At 36.9% G+C, this 16,674-nt stretch overlaps 1 protein-coding gene across 1 annotated transcript in view; it reads right to left on the bottom strand.

The window, feature by feature from the left end:
• SYCP2L (synaptonemal complex protein 2 like) overlaps nucleotides 1–16,674 on the bottom strand; it is a 102,104-nt gene that overhangs the window by 44,161 nt on the left and 41,269 nt on the right. The window lies entirely within an intron of this gene.

The raw sequence follows: 16,674 nt of genomic DNA, 5'->3' as shown, positions 1-16,674 counted from the left end.
AGAAGACGGGGCTCTCCTAGAATAAAAAGGCCCCAAAGTAAGGAGAGGGGAGAAAAAGAACAGATTTCATTAGTCCATTCTCCTCCAAGCTGCTGTTGTGAAGGATGGGAGTCCTCTCTCATCTAATAGTTGCAGCTAACAGACCAGAGGAAACTGTTCAAAACCTGATATACCTATCATCCCAACACTTGAACTTCAAAATATTAATGCGAGTGACCAAAAGAATTTATAATAATACTTTTGGCAATGACAGGCACGTCTACATTTTAGAATAACTGAAGTTAAGCAAGGGAGTAACTTCTATTTCAACCTCAAAGTATTTTGAAAGACTAGGCTATCAAGGCAAATTTAATCTCTTCTGATGATTCATCTGTACTTTGACAATGTTTTTTTAAATCTTTTTGTTTTTGGATTTGCTTTTGTTAAACACTGACAAATAATGTTTATGCTCAGTTTTAATGTGGAATTTGCTCTGATTTTAAAAAAAATTACTCTAGGGGCACCTGGGTGGCTCAGTTGGGAAGGGTCTGGCTCTTCATTTAAGCTCAGATTATGATCTCACAGTTAGGGAGTTTGAGCCTTGTGACGGGCTCAGAGCTGACAGTACGGAGCCTGCTTGGGAGTCTCTCTCTGCCCCTCTCCCACTTCCGTTTGTTCATTCTCTTACTTGCACATGTGTGCACTCTCTCTCAAAATACACTTAATAAAAAGAATACTCTATTTGAACTCTGTTATGCTCGTCCAGGGAGCACAGTAAATAACCAGGAGGAATTCCATCATTCAGCTGGTGAAGGGCTCATTTTCATTTTAAGCCAGGGAGGTTTCTTATGAATCCAAACATACTAAGTGGCGACAGTGTCTCACATAGTCTTCTCAGATATGAAATGCATTGGCTGGAAAATACACCCTGTGCCTGGAATAGCAAACTACACAGTCCTTTCCTGATGCCATCATTACATCAGGATCAAAACCAGCTCCATCCTTGTGAATGACAGCATGCCCCATAGTCCTGAAGGTGGGTGATGGGGAGCTAGCTCTTTTTCAAGGGAGTTCGTTTTTGAAGACTCAATTACTCCTACTTTAAAACATTCTGCAGTTTAGGATCTTTTACAGAAGGTAACTTCTTAAAGAAAACTTGTGAGTGAGGCTTATTTGCATCTTACATTTACAGGGGGAAAAGTTGAGGGGAAACCTCCACACTTGTCCAGAGTCTCATAAAGAACAAACATTCCTGGGGCATCTGGGTGCCTCAGTCGGTTAAGCGTACGACTTGGGCTCAGGTCATCATCTCGTAGTTTGTGTATTGGAGCCCATGTCGGACTCTGTGCTGACAGCTCAGAGCCTAGAGCCTGCTTAGATCCTGTGTCTCCCTCTCTCTCTCTGCTCCTCCCCTCTCATACTGCCTCAAAAACAGTAAAAAAAATTTTAGAAAGAGCAAACATTCCTTCATTTCATGCACACAATTAAAAAAAAAATGTAGAGGCACCTGGATGACTCAGTCAGTTAAGCATCTAACTTTGGCTCAGGCCATGATCTCACAGTTTGTGAGATCGAGTCCCACATGGAGCTCTGTGCTGACAGCTCAGAGCCTGGAGGCTGCTTTGAATTCTGTGTCTCCCTCTCTCTCTGTTCCTCCTCGACTTGTACTCTCTCTGTCCTGCTCTCAAAAATAAAGATTAAAAAAAATTAAAAAAACAAAGCAAAACAAAAAACACGCAGCAAATCTTGGCCAGTTTCTTTACATAAAACGCTATTGAAAGTTATTCACAACACAAAAATCTAGAGCAGTGGCTCTTAAATTTGGCTGCATGTTAGAATCAATGGGGATCAGGGGGAAGCTTTAAAAAAAATCCCAGGGTCTGATCATCACCCTAGATCAAATTAAGCCAGAGTCTTTGGGAGAAGGGACCCAGGCTTCAGTAGTTTCATCAGCTTCCATAGGGTTTCCAGTTCAAAGACTGAGCATCAGAGAGAGAGAGAGAGAGAGAGAGAGAGAGACAGAGACAGAGACAGAGACAGAGAGACAGAGAGAGAACCAATGCTAAAAGCGAGCCAGGTGGAGCCTTAACTTGCTTAAAGCCCATGATCTCAATTTTTAAAAATTCATTTAATTTTCATTATAGAGTTTTTAAAACTATGGACTTAGAGCACTGTGCGTCCTGAAGTGAGGGGCACACGAAAGGGGTGTAAGTTGGTGCACGTAGGAATGAAAAAAAGAAAAAAATATGGCATGAACTCACAGTAAATTATTTCTTTTCAGTTCATTAAAACTTCTGACTTGATTCAGGATAAATCACAAGTGCTGGAGGGTCTTTAACACTCTTCTAATCTTTTTTAATAAAGCAAGAACTGATTTTCATTTTAAAAGTGAAATGTTTTTTCAAAAGATTTTTTGTTTTATTTATTTTTGAGACAGAGAGAGACAAGGCAGGAGTGGGGGAGGAGCAGAGAGAGAGGGAGACACAGAATCTGAAACAGGCTCCAGGCTCCGAGCTGTTAGCACAGAATCCGATGCCGGGCTCGAACCCACAAACCATGTAATCATGACCTGAGCCAAAGTTGGACGCTTAACCGAGTCACCCAGGTGCCCCAAAAGTGAAATAATTTTTTAATAATAAGTTTAAGATAAATTTAGAGATAATAAAGATCAGGGAGGTGACAAATTTTGAAAATGACATGCAAATAACAGAAATTTTGAAAGTACTGCCTTAAAACAAGAAAAGTTACTCCATTACCGACATCCTGGTTTCTTGCTTTCTCTTGCCCTCGGAAGCAGAATCTGCCCTAAAACAAAATAGGTCAGCTGAATAGAACTGTACCAATACTACCTTCTCCCTCCTTCACTGCCCAGCCCTAACTCCCCCCCTCTTCTATGCCCTTTATCTGATTGTGAGCCTAGTGGTGGGAAGTACCCTCACCCCATCTTGCAGACTGACTTATAATCCATTTCTATAGGTTCTCTACTAGACAACAACTGGTTATTTTTTTGATGTTTTTTTTTGTCTGAGAGAGAGAGGGAGGGAGGGAGGGAAGGAGGGAGGGAGGGAGGGAGACAGCGTGAGCACAGGAGGGTCAGAGAGAAAGGGAGACACAGAATCCGAAACAGGCTCCAGGCTCTGAGCTGGCTATGAGCACAGAGCCTGACCTGGGGCTTGAACCCATGAACCGTGAGATCATGACCTGAGCCAAAGTCGGACGCTTAACTGACCGAGCCACCCAGGCGCCCCAACAACTGGTTATTTAAAGCAGAGCAACCTTTCTTAAGCCCTTCTCTGTAGGGCATACAAAGAACAGAAAGGTCAAGTCAAAATCAGCAAGGAAGAAGGGAGGTGTGGGAATGCTGCAGAGTGGCATTTCCTGCCTGGCTGCTCCTTAGAATCAAAAGGGGAACCTAACAAGAAAACTTTTCCCGATAATTAGTGATTATGGAGCAAAACTTCATTTCATGGCCATTTGTAGGTCTTTGGAGAAATGTCTGTTTAACTCCTTTGCCTGCTTTTTAAGTTGGGCTGACTTTTTGGCTATGGAGTTGTAGAAGTTCCTTAAATATTTTGGACATTAACTCCTTATTGGATATATAATATGCTGTTATTATTTAAAAAAAACACAAAACCTAACAAGTGTAGGTGAAAATGTGGAGAAATTGGAATACTCACACATTACATTGTTTGTAGGAGTGTAAAACGGTATAGCCACCATAGAAAATATAGAAATTCCTCAAAAAATTAAAAATAGAGCTCTAGTATGATCTAGCAATTGCTCTTTTGGGTATACACCCAAAAGAATTAAAATCAAGACCTTGAAGAGATATTGGCGATACCATAATCATTTAAGTATTAATAGCCAAATTATGGAGACAATCTAAGTGTCCATCAATGGAAAAATGGATAAAACATGATATGTATCCATTACTTACACACACACACACACACACACACACAGGAATACTATTCAGTTTTCGAAAACCCTGTAATATGTAACAACATGGATAAACTTGGAAGACGTTTTGATAAAATAAGCCAGTCACAAAAGGACAAATACAGCATGATTCTACTTACAGAATATCTAAAATGATACCTAAATATCTGATATTTTAGATATTTGACATCTAAAATAGTCAAACAATAGAAACATTATTCAAAGGAGCTGGAGAGAGAAATATGGAGTTATTTTTCAACAGGTATAAAGTTTTACAAGACACATGATGAGTAAGTTTTAGAGATCTGTTGTTTCACACTGTGCCTACAGTTAATACTGTGCTCTGCACTTAATGTGTCAAGATGGTAGAACTCCTGTTAAGTGTTGTTGTCATAATGAAAACCAAAATCAAAGACAAATGAAAAAGCAAATGCACCATATTTCTGGGCAACCACTGATCCACTTTCTGGCTCTACAAGTTACTTTGCATTTTCTAGTATTTTATATAAATTGAATTGTACAATGTATACTGCTTTTTGTCTGGCTTCTTTCATTTGGCATGATTATCTGGACATTCACTCAACTGTATGTATCAACTTTTTATTTCTTAGTAGTGTTCCATCATATGTACTGAAGTCTGTTTGTCCATCAATAGATGAATGCATATTCAGGTTGTTTCCAGTTCAGGATTAGTTACAGATAAAGTTGCTATAAACATTCATTTGTGTGGACATATGCTATCACTTCTCTTGGGTAGGCAGCTAGGATTGGAAGAGCTTGGCCATAAGATACGTACATATTTCACATTTAAAAGAACTACCAGCAGTGTGTAACATTCCAGTTATTCCCCATCCTCACCAACACTTGGTATAGTCTGTATTCCTCATGTTAGCCACTATACGGCATGTGTAAGAGTATCTCATTATAATTTTAATTTCTATTTCCCTAATAGCTAATTATGTTGAACAAGTACTTATCTTTAGAGCTTCCTTACTGAAGCAGCTGTTCAAATCTTTGCCTATGTTTTTATTGGGTTCTAGTTTTGTTATTGAATTTTGAGAGTACTTAACAATTTGGGTACAAGTCCTTTAACAAATATAGGCTTAAATTTTTCCTGCAAGTGTGTATCTGATCCCTTCATTCTCCTGTTTTGTTTTTTTTAAAGTTTTTAATTTTGAGATTAAATTCAAGTTATCAGTTTGTTTTTTATGGGCTGTACTTTGGGGTTATATCTAAAAAGTCATGAAGTGCCTGGGTGGCTCAATTGGTTGAGCATCCAAGTTTGGCTCAGGTCATGATCTCACAGTTTGTGAGTTCAAGCCCCCGGGTCGGGCTCTGTGCTGACAGCTTGGAGCCTGGAGTCTGCTTCAGGTTCTGTGCCCCTCTCTTTCTCTGCCTTCCCCCACTTACAGTCTGTATCTCTCAAAAATGAACAAACATTAAAAAAAATCTTTGCCTAACAGAAAGTCACAAAGATCTTTCTTATGCTTTCTTGCAATTAGGTTTTTACATTTGGATTCATGACTGATTTTTAGTTTTTTGTTATGTGGTGGAATGTAAAGGCTGCAGACCATTGATTTTGTTGCATATACAGAGAATCAATGGTTCTAGCATCATTTGTTTGAAAAAGTGACCATTTTTCCACTGAATTGTCTGTGCACATTTGTCACATGGCAGCTGTCCCTATGTGCACAGGAAGACTTCCCACTCTGTTCCACTTATTTATCTGCCTTTATGGCAACAACATATTCCCTTGATGACTGTAGCTTTACACAAAGTCTTGAAATGCATAATGTATTAGCCACTTTTGTATTAGCCACTTTGTATTTCTTTTTGAAACTTGTTTTGGGAGCTATATGTGCTTTAAATTCCCATCTGAAATCTATAAATACCTTGCCATTTTCTAAGAACAAAAACAAATGTCTGCTGGGATTTGAACTGGGTTTGTATCAAACCTATTATAGATCAGTTTGAGAAAAACTTGCATCGGATCAACATTCAGTCTGCCATCCCATGAACACAGCATCTCTCTCCATTTATTTAGCTCTTCCTTTTTTAAATAAAAAAAATTTTTAATGTTTATTTTAGAGAGAGACAAAGACAGTACGAGCAGGGGAGGGGCAGAGAGGGACACAGAATCTGAAGCATGTTCCAGGCTCTAAGCTGTCAGCCCAAAGCCTGACACAGGGCTTGAACTCGGACTGTGAGATCATGACCCGAGTTGAAGTCAGACGCTCAACTGACTGAGCCACCCAGGTGCCCCTATTTATTTAGATCTTCCTGAATAGCTCTTAGCAATACCTTGTACTTGTCAGTGTAAAAGTCTTGCAAATCTTTTGCCAAATTAATCCTTATGTATATTATTTTTAATGCTACTGTCCATGGTGTTGCTTTTTAAAAATTAAAAAAAAAAAAAAAAAAACAATTTCTCTGCCTGATTTTCTTTTACAATCTGACTGGTGGTTGAGTGGAAAGCAGGAAAGACTACAAAGGACCAGAAACCTCACCAGAAACACAAGATCTACAGATAACACAACGGCACTAAGTTCATACCTTCCAATAATCACTGTGAATGTATAAGGACTAGATGCCCCAAAAGACCTAGGGTATCAGAGTGGATTAAAACAAACAAACAAAACCAGATCCATCTATATGCTGCCTACAAGAGACTCATTTTTTGACTTGAAGGCGCTTGCAGGTTGAAAGTGAGGGGACACAGAGCCACATATCATGTTAATGGATGTCAAAAGAAAGCCAGAGAAGCCATACTTATAGTAGAGAAACATGATTTTAAAACAAAGATTATAGGGGTGCCTGGGTGGCTCAGTCAGTTAAGCGTCCCACTTCAGCTCAGGTCATGATCTCACGGTTCGTGGGTTCGAGCCTCGCATCGGGCTGTGTGCTGATAGCTAGCTCAGAACCTGGAGACTGCTTGAGATTCGCTCTCTCACTCTCTCGCTCTCTCGCAGAAATAAAACATTGAAAAAATTAAAACAGATTATAACGAGATAAAGAAGGCATTATATCATAATTAAGGGGTCTATTCATCAAGCAGAGCTAACAATTGTGAATAGTGCTCCCAACATGGAACCACCCAAATATATAAGATCAATTAATCACAAACATAAACAAATTGATAAAAATACCATAATTGTAGGAAACTTTAATACTCTATAGCAATGGACAGATCATCTAAGCAGAAAATCAAGAAGGTAACAATGGGTCTGATTACACATTGAATCATATAGGCTCAACTGATATATTTAAAACATTTCATCTTGAAGTAGCAACAATACACACTCTTGAGTACACCTAGAACAATCTCCAGAATAGATGACATACTGGGTCACAAATCAGCCCTCAAAAGGTCCAAAGACTGAAATCATACCACCATGCAGGTTTTCAGACCACAATACTATGAAACTGGAGATCAACCACAAGAAAAATAATTGGAAAGCCCTCAAATACATGGTTAAAGAACATCCTAAAGAATGAATGGGTTAACTAGGAACTTGAAGAAATTTTTAAAAAATACATGGAAGCAAACAAAAATGAAAACAGTACAAATCCTTTAGGATGCAGCAAAGACTGTCCTAAGAGGAAAATACATGGCAATTCAGAAGCAAGAAAAGGTCCCAACTATACAGTCTAATCTTATGCCTAAAAGGAGCAGCAAATAAACCCAAAGCCAGCAGAAGAAAAGAAATGAAAAGATTAGAGCAGAAATAAATGATACAGAATCCAAAAACAAGGGCCAGTAGAACAGATCAATGAACTAAGAGGTAGTTTTTTGAAAGAACAGACAAAATTGATAAACCTTTGGCTAGACTTCTCAAAAAGAGAAAGTACCTAAATTATGAATGAAAGGAGAGATCACAACCAAAATGCAAACCGTTGTAAAAAGATACTATGAAAAACTGTATGCTAACAAACTGGACAATCTGGAAGAAATGGACAAATTCCTAGACACTTACATTACCAAAACTCAACTAGGAAGAACTAAAATATTTGAACCCATAACCAGCCAAATAATTGAATCGGTTATCAAAAATCTCCCAACAAGTAAGAGTCCTGAGTCAGATGGCTTCCCAGGGGAATTCTACCAGACATTTAAACAAGAGTGAATATCTATTCTCCTCAAACTGTTCAAAAAAAAAAAAAAAAAATACAAATGGAAGGAAAGTTTCCAAATTCATTCTATGAAGCCAGCATTACCTTGATTCCAAAATCAGAACAAGACCTCACTAAAAAGAAGAATTATAGGCCATTATCCCTGATGAACCCTGATGTAAAAATTCTCAACAACAAGATAGAAGCAAATTGAATTCAACAATACATTAAAAGAATTACTCACCACAATCAAGTGGGATTCATTCCTGGTTTGCAGGGCTGGTTCAAAAGTTCACCAATCAATCAGCATGGTACACCAGATTAACAGAAGAAAGGATAAGAACCTTATGATCCTGGCAGTAGATGCAGAGAAAACCTTTGACAAAATACAGCATCCTTTCTTGATAAAAACCCTGAATAAAAAGTAGGGATAGAAGGAATATAACTTATCATAAAAAACCAATATGAAAACAGCTAACATCCTCCTCAATGGGGAAAAACAGAGCTTTCCCCCCTAAGATCAAGAGCACAACAGGAATGTCTACTCTCACCACTGTTGTTCAATATAGGATTGCAAGTCCTAGCTTCAGCAATCAGACAACAAAAAGAAATAAAAGCCATCCACACCGGCAAGAAAGAAGTCAAACTTTCACTCTTTGCAAATGATATGATACTCTACATCAAAAACCTGAAAGACTCCACCCAAAAACTGCTAGAGCAGAAACATGAATTCAGCGTAGTCATAGGATATAAAATCAATTTATAGAAATTGGTTGATTTCTATATACCAATAATGAAACAACAGAAAGAGATGAAGGAATCAATCCCATTTACAATTGTACCAAAAACAGAGGATATCTAGGAATAAACCTAACCAAAGAGGTAAAAGACCTATATGCTGAAAACTATAGAAAGTTTATGAAAGGCATTGAAGACGACATGAAGAAATGGAAATACATTCCATGCTCATCGACTGGAGGAATACTGTTAACTAGTCAATACTACCCACAGCAATCTACACATTCAATGCAATCCCTATCAAAATAACACCACCATTCTTCACAGAACTAGAACAATCCTAAAATGTGTATGGAACCAGAAGAGACCCTGAATAGCCAAAGTAATGTTGAAAAAGAAAAAGTCCAGATGCCTCCAGGTTTGGTTAAGCTGACAAGTTAGATAGAAAAGTCTAACTACATTAGTTCTGGGAGAACTGGACAACAACATGAAGAATGAACTTGGCCCACTTTCTTATTTCATACATAAAAATAAATTCAAGATGAATCCATCCAATGGAAACATTGGATTTTGAATTTATTCTAAATGTGAGACAAGAAATCATCAAAATCCTACAGGAGAAAAAGGGCAACAACCTCTTTGGCTTTGGCCACAGAAACTTCTTACTTGACATGTCTCTGGAAGCAAGGGAAATAAAAGCAGAAATGAACTATTGGCACCTCATCAAGATAAAAAAAAAAAAAAAAAGCTTCTGCACAGCAAAGGAAACAAAACTAAAAGGCAACCAACAGAATGGGAGAAAATATTTGCAAATAACAGATCAGATAAAGGGTTAGTATCCAAAAATATCAGGAACTTACAAAACTCAACACCCAAAAAACCCCCAAATAACCCAGTGAAGAAATGAGCAGAAGACATGAACAGCTGCTTTTCCAAAGAAGACATCCAGATGGCTAGCAGACATATGAAAACATGCTCAACATCACTCATCAACAGGGAAATACAAATCTAAAGTCACAATGAAATAGCACCTCACATCTGTCAGAACAGCTAAAATTAACAACTCCTCTGTCAGAACCAGATGTTGGCAAGGATGTGGAGAGAGGGGAACAATTTTGCACCAGTGGTGGGAATGCAAACTGGTGTAGCCACTCTGGAAAACAGTGTGGAGGCTCCTCAAAAAATTAATAGAATTACAACAACCCAGCAATAGCACTAGTAGGAATTTATCCAAAGGATACAGGAATACTGATTCATAGCAGCACAAGCACCCCAATGTTTACAGCAGCACTTTCAACAACAGCCAAATTATGGCAAGAGCCCAAATTTCCATCAATGGATGAATGGATAAAGATGTGGTATACATACATATATGTATACACAAACACACACACACACACACACACAATACAAGACTACTTGGCAATGAAAGAATGCAATCTTACCATTTGCAACAATATGGATGGAACTAGAGAGTATTATGCTAGGCAAAATAAGCCAAAGAAAGACATATCATGTGATTTCACTCGTAGGTGATATTTGAGAAACTCAACAGATGAATATAGGAGAAGGAAAGGAAAAGTAAGAAAAAGGAAAAGAACAGGAAAAGGAAAAAACAGGGAGGCAAAAATAAGAGACTCTTAAATACAGAGAAGAAATTGTAAGTTGGAGTGGTGGGGGTTTGGGTTAAGTGGATGGTGGGCATTAAGAAGGGCACTTTTCAGGATGAGCACTGGGGGTTATGGAAGAAATTAATCAGTGGGTTCTACTCCTGAAGTTGAAATGATACTGCATGCTAACTAGCTTGAATTTAAATTAAAGATAAAGAACTGTAATATATTAACAATTCATATGTAAGCTGTATGGTATAGGCTAACATGTATAATTGGAAACCTTGAAGGAGAGGAAAAAGGGAATAAGACAATTTCTCAAGAAATAATGGCTAAAATTTTCTACATTTGATTTTTAAAAAGTCTATAAGCCAACATATCCAGAACCTCAACAACCCCTAGGCTCAAGAAACAACCAAACAAAAATTGCTTAAAATTATTAATAAAGAGAAAATCTGAAAACCACTCTCAGGGAAAAGCATCAACTTACATATAAGGGAACAAATATAAGAATGATAAAACTTATCAGAAACAATCAAGTGAGAAAACAATGGAGCATCATCTTTAAGTTACTTGAATAAAAAACTCAGCCTCTAATTTTATACCCAGTGAAAATGTCTTTCAAAAACAAAGCTGAAGCAGACTTTGTCAGACATGTAAAAACTAAGAATTCATCAGCAACAGACTTGCATAAGAATATTTAAAATCTTTAAAGCAAAGGAAAATAACACCAGATCAAAATTTCTATCTGTACAAAGGAATAAAGATCAGTGCTACTATGTGGCAAAACATACATTTTCTTATTTTTCAAGTTTTTTAAAAGTATAATAATTTGAAACAACAAAATTAGAAGTTTATAGCCTATGTAGAAGTAAACTGTATGATAAAAGTAGCCAAAACTCGAGTCATGTTTAAGGAATGATGTGTAAAGCAATATGTTACCTGAAGATCAAGGGTGGTAAGTTAAACATGCATATAGACCATAAAGTAACCATTTAAAAACACCAAAGTTATATCAAATAAACTGACAAAGGAGATAAAAAAATGGAGTCATTAAATACAATCCATTTATCTAAAACACATCAGAAAAAGTGGAACAAAAAACAGGACAAATATAAAACAAATAGCAAGGTAATAGGATACAAATACAACCCTATCAATAATCATATAAACTATAAATGGTTTAAATATCCCAATTAAAGAAAAGACGGTCATACTGAGATTAATAGCAAAGCACAACCAAATGCTGCCTGTAATAAACCCACCTTAAATATATGAACCCAAGGAAGTTTAAAGTACAGTGATGGGAAAAGATTTGCCATACTTACACTAATAAAAAAGCATACAAACATCATACAAAATAGTTTTCAGGACAAATATTGCCAGAGGTAATTCTGATATATTTGATCATCAATATTTGACAAGGGAGCCTAGAACACTCAATGAGGAAATAGTCTCTTCAATAAGTGTTGCAGGGAAACACATGCAAGAGAATTTGGACCCCTGTCTTCCAATACTCACAAATATTAATTCAAATGGATTAGAGACTTAAACCTAAGACTTGAGACCATATATCTCCTAGGAAAAAAAAAAAAAAAAAAAAAGCACAGGAAGAAAGCTTCTTGACATTGGTCTTGGCAACTTTTTTGTATGGAACACCAAAAAAGCAAGCAACAAAAGCAAAAATTTAAAAACTGGGGCTACATCAAACTAAAAAGCTTTTGCACTGCAAAAGAAACCCAAAATAAAAATGTAGTTTATGGAAAGAAAGTATTTGCAAATCCTATTCTGGTAAGGAGTTAATATCCAAAACATATAAAGAACTCCTACAACTCAATAGCAAAAAAGAAAAAAGAAGGAAGAGAAAGAAGGAAGGAAGAGAAAGAAGGAAGGAAAAGAAAAGAAAAGAAAAAGAAGCAACCTCATTTAAAAATAAGGCAGAGGATTTGAGGAGAAATTTTTCCAGAGAAGATATTCGAGTGGCTAATACGTACACGCAAAGGTGCTCAACGTCACTGATCAGAGAAATAAAAATCAAAACCGCAATGAGTTTATTACCTCACACCTGTTAGAATTCCCAACAAAAAGACAAGAGAAGTGTTGAAAGAAAGAAAACCCTGGTGCCCCATTAGGGGAAGTGGAAGTTGATACAGCCACTATGGAAGACTGAACAGCTAGTATGGAAGTTCCTCAACAAGAACTACCATAGGATCCAACAGTTCTACTTCTGGGTATACATCCAAAGGAAATAAAGTCACTGTTGAAGGGATATCTGCATCTTCATGTTCATTATAGTGTTATTTACAATAACTAAGATATGGAAAAAACTTGCCTTTTGACAGATGAATGGATAAAAAAGATGTGGTATACTATTCAGCTATAAAAATGTAAATCCTGTAGTTTGCTATGACATAGATGGACCTTGAAGACATTATGCTAAGTGAAATAAATCATAGAAAGACAAATATCATATGATCTTACTTATATATGGAGTAAGAAAATCCACTTAATATTGCAACACAAATGTCTATTTATAGATGAATGGATAAGGAAAATGTGGTGTAAATATACATTGGAGTATTACTCAACCAGAAAAAAAAATAAAACCTCTCCATTTACAACAACATGGATGAACCTATAGAGGTTACAATGCTAAGTGAAATAAGTCAGAGAAAGAAATACTACAGGATTTCACTCGTATGTCGAATTTAACAAAGGAAACAAAAATCAGACTCCTAAATAGAGGACTGGTTATTCCTAGAGGGGAGGTGGGGGGTGGGGGAATGAGTTGAAATGGGGTTAAGAATACAGTTATCTTGATGAGCACTAAGATGTATAGAATTGTTGAATCATTATATTGTACTCCTGAACCTAACAGGACATTGTATATTAACTATACTTGAATTAAGATTAAATAAAAACACACTCAAACCCACAGAAGTCAGTTTTGTGGTTACCAGAGGTGGAAGTTGGAGGGTGGGGGTGATCAAAAGTGGAGGAAAGGGGTCAAAAGTTAGACTTCCAGCTATAAGATGTACATGTAATGTACAACATGATGGCTATGGCTAATACTGTGTGTGGTATATTTGAAAGTTGCTAAGAGTAGATCCTAAAAGCTCTTATCACAAGGAAAAAGCAATCATAATTTTATGAGAAGCTACATGTTAACTTCCTATGTAATCATTTTGCAATATATGTATGTCAAGTCATTATGCTAGATACCTAAAACTTCTACAGTGCTGTATGGCAATTATATCTCAATAAAACTGAAAGAATATCTTATTCCTCACAAATGTTCAACAATGAGAGGGTCAAAGCAATATATTCACTTACGTAATATAACACGTGTCATGTTCACAACTGTTTCAGGGGCTGTACTGTAGGAGTTAAGCAAAAGAGTTGTTTATTGCTTATACTTTACTGGAAATTAAGTATTTAGAATTTTATCGCTGTGCACACTTTATCAGGTGGTATATGAAAAATACTAAGTTGGTTTAGGAAGGTTGCAGGATCTAAGATCAATGTATACAAATCAACTGCTTTTCTATAGGATAATCAACCAGAAATTAAAATTTTAATATAAGAGCAAAAAATATGGAATGCTTTTGTATATATTTTGCTAAATTTACCCCTGATTTATAGGTTTAAGACAAAAACGTTACTGACCAAAATTTAAGAAGTCCTACATAAAGAGATACACCATGTTTGAGACCATGAAAACAGCGTTACAATGTCAATTCTTCCCAAATTGATCTATAAATTTAATACAATCCCAGTCAAAATCTGGAAGACTTTGTAAAACTGATAATATTTATATGGAAATGCAAAGGACTAAGTATAGTCAAAACAAAAGGCTGGAAGACTAACGCAACCTCATTTCAAAATAAGATACAGTAGTTAAGATAGTAAAGCTACGATAATTCAGATAATATGTAAAGTCAGATCAGTAGATCAATGTTACAAAATACAGGCATCACTTGTTTCATTGCACTTTGATTTATTCCCCTCCACGGATATTATGGCCTTTTGTTTTATTGTTTTTACAAATGAAAGGTTTGGCAATCCCAATCAAAATAATACCAGGATTCTTCACAGAGCTAGAACAAACAATCCTAATTTTCTTTTATGTCTGTATTTTATTTTGAGAGACAGAGCGAGCGGAGGAGGGGCAGAGAGAGAGGGAGACAGAATCTGAAGCAGGCTCCAGGCTCTGAGCTGTCAGCACAGAGCCTGACGTAGGGCTTGAACCCACAGACTGGGAGATCATGACCTGAGCCAAAGTCAGACGCTTAACCGACTGAGCCACCCAGGCGCCCCTAGAACAAAGAATCCTAAAATTTGTATGGAACCAGAAAAGGCCCCAAATAGCCAAAGCAATCTTGAAAAAGAAAACCAAAGCTGGAGGCAACACAATTCTGGACTTCAAGCTGTATTACAAAGCTGTTATCATCAAGACAGTATGGCACTGGTACAAAAACAGACACTCAGATCAATGGAACAGAATAGAGAACCCGGAAATGCACCCACAAATGTTTGGTCAACTAATCTTTGACAAAGCAGGAAAGAATATCCAATGGAATAAAGACAGTCTCTTCAGCAAATGGTGCTGGGAAAACTGGACAGTGACATGCAGAAAAATGAACCTGACCACTTGTGTATACCATACACAAAAATAAACTCAAAATAGATCAAAGACCTAAACATAAGACAGGAAGCTATTAAATCCTAGAGGAGAAAGCAGGTAACAACTTGTTTTACCTTGGCAGCAACAACTTCTTAGTCAACACGTCTCCGGAGGCAAGGGAAACAAAAGCAAAAATAAACTACTGGGATCTCATCAAAATAAAAAGCTTCTGCACAACAAAGGAAGTAATCAGCAAAACTAAGAGGCAACTGATGGATATCGTCATATTTGCAAATGTCTATCAGATAAAGGGTTACTATCCAAAATCTATAAAGAACTTAGCAAACTCAACACCCAAAAAACAAATAATCCAGTGAAGAAATGGGCCAAAGACATGAATAGACACTTCTCCAAAGACGACATCCAGATGGCCAACTGATACATAAGATGCTCACCATCACTCAACATCAGGGAAATACAAATCAAAACCACAATGAGATACCACCTCATACCTGTCAGAATGGCTAACATTAACAACTCAGGCAACAACAGATGTTGGTGAGGATGCAGAAAAAGAGGAACTCTTTTGTACTGCTGGTGGGAATGCAAACTGGTACAGCCACTCTGGAAAACAGTTATGGAGGTTTCTCGAAAAAATTAAAAGTAGAGCCATCCCATGACCCAGCAATCACACTACTAGGTATTTATCCAAGTGATACAGGTGTGCTATTTCAAAGGGGCACATGCACCCCAATGTTTATAGCAGCACTATCGACAATAGCCAGAGTATGGAAAGAGCCCAAATGTCCATTTACAGATGAATGGATAAAGAAGATGTGGTACACACACCATGGAGTAGAACTTGGCAGTCAGAAGGAATGAAATCCTGCCATTTCCAACTACGTGGATGGAACTGGAGTGTATTATGCTAAGCAAAATTAGTCAGAGAAAGACAAATATCATATGACTTCACTCATGAGGACTTTAAGATACAAAAAGAGATGAACCTAAGGGAAGCAAATATAAAAACACGAAGGGGCACAAAACATAAGAGACTCAAATATAGAGAACAGAGGGTTGCTGGGAGGGGTTGTGGGGGGGGGATGGGCTAACAGGTAAGGGGCATTCAGGAATCTATTCCTGAAATCATTGTTGCACTATATGCTAACTCAGCTATAAATTAAACAATTTAATAAACTTAAAAATCAAGTTAATAAAGATGACAAACAGGAAACATGTGTTACTCATGGTGCTATATAATATAGAAATACATATATACATGTAAGTTTATCATTATGAATATCCTTCCTATCTAATCTGAATGAGATGTATATTATAACTCTTTGGTCTTTTTCTTATACAGAATTCTATAAATTATGAAATGAAATTCTATTGGAAAAAAGATTAAAGGTTGGTGGCAACCCTATATCAAGCAAGTCTATCAGCACCATTTTTCCAATGGCATTTGCTCTTCGAGGTCTCTGTGTAGCATTTTGATAATTCTTGCGATATTTCTAACTTTTTCATTGTATGTTATTGGTGATCTGTGAGCTTTGGGGTTACTATAATTTTCAGGCACCACAACCTATGCCACAACATTAATTTCCACATCTCTCTTCAGGCTTACCTGAGACAATATTGAAATTAGGCCAATTAACAACTCTACAATGACCT

Source organism: Hyaena hyaena, unplaced genomic scaffold, assembly GCF_003009895.1.
Source record: "Hyaena hyaena isolate Hyena2069 unplaced genomic scaffold, ASM300989v1 scaffold_60, whole genome shotgun sequence".
In the NCBI taxonomy this organism is placed as follows: domain Eukaryota; kingdom Metazoa; phylum Chordata; class Mammalia; order Carnivora; family Hyaenidae; genus Hyaena; species Hyaena hyaena.
Note: the sequence above shows the minus strand (reverse complement) of the source record. Positions and strands in the feature narration are given on the sequence as shown.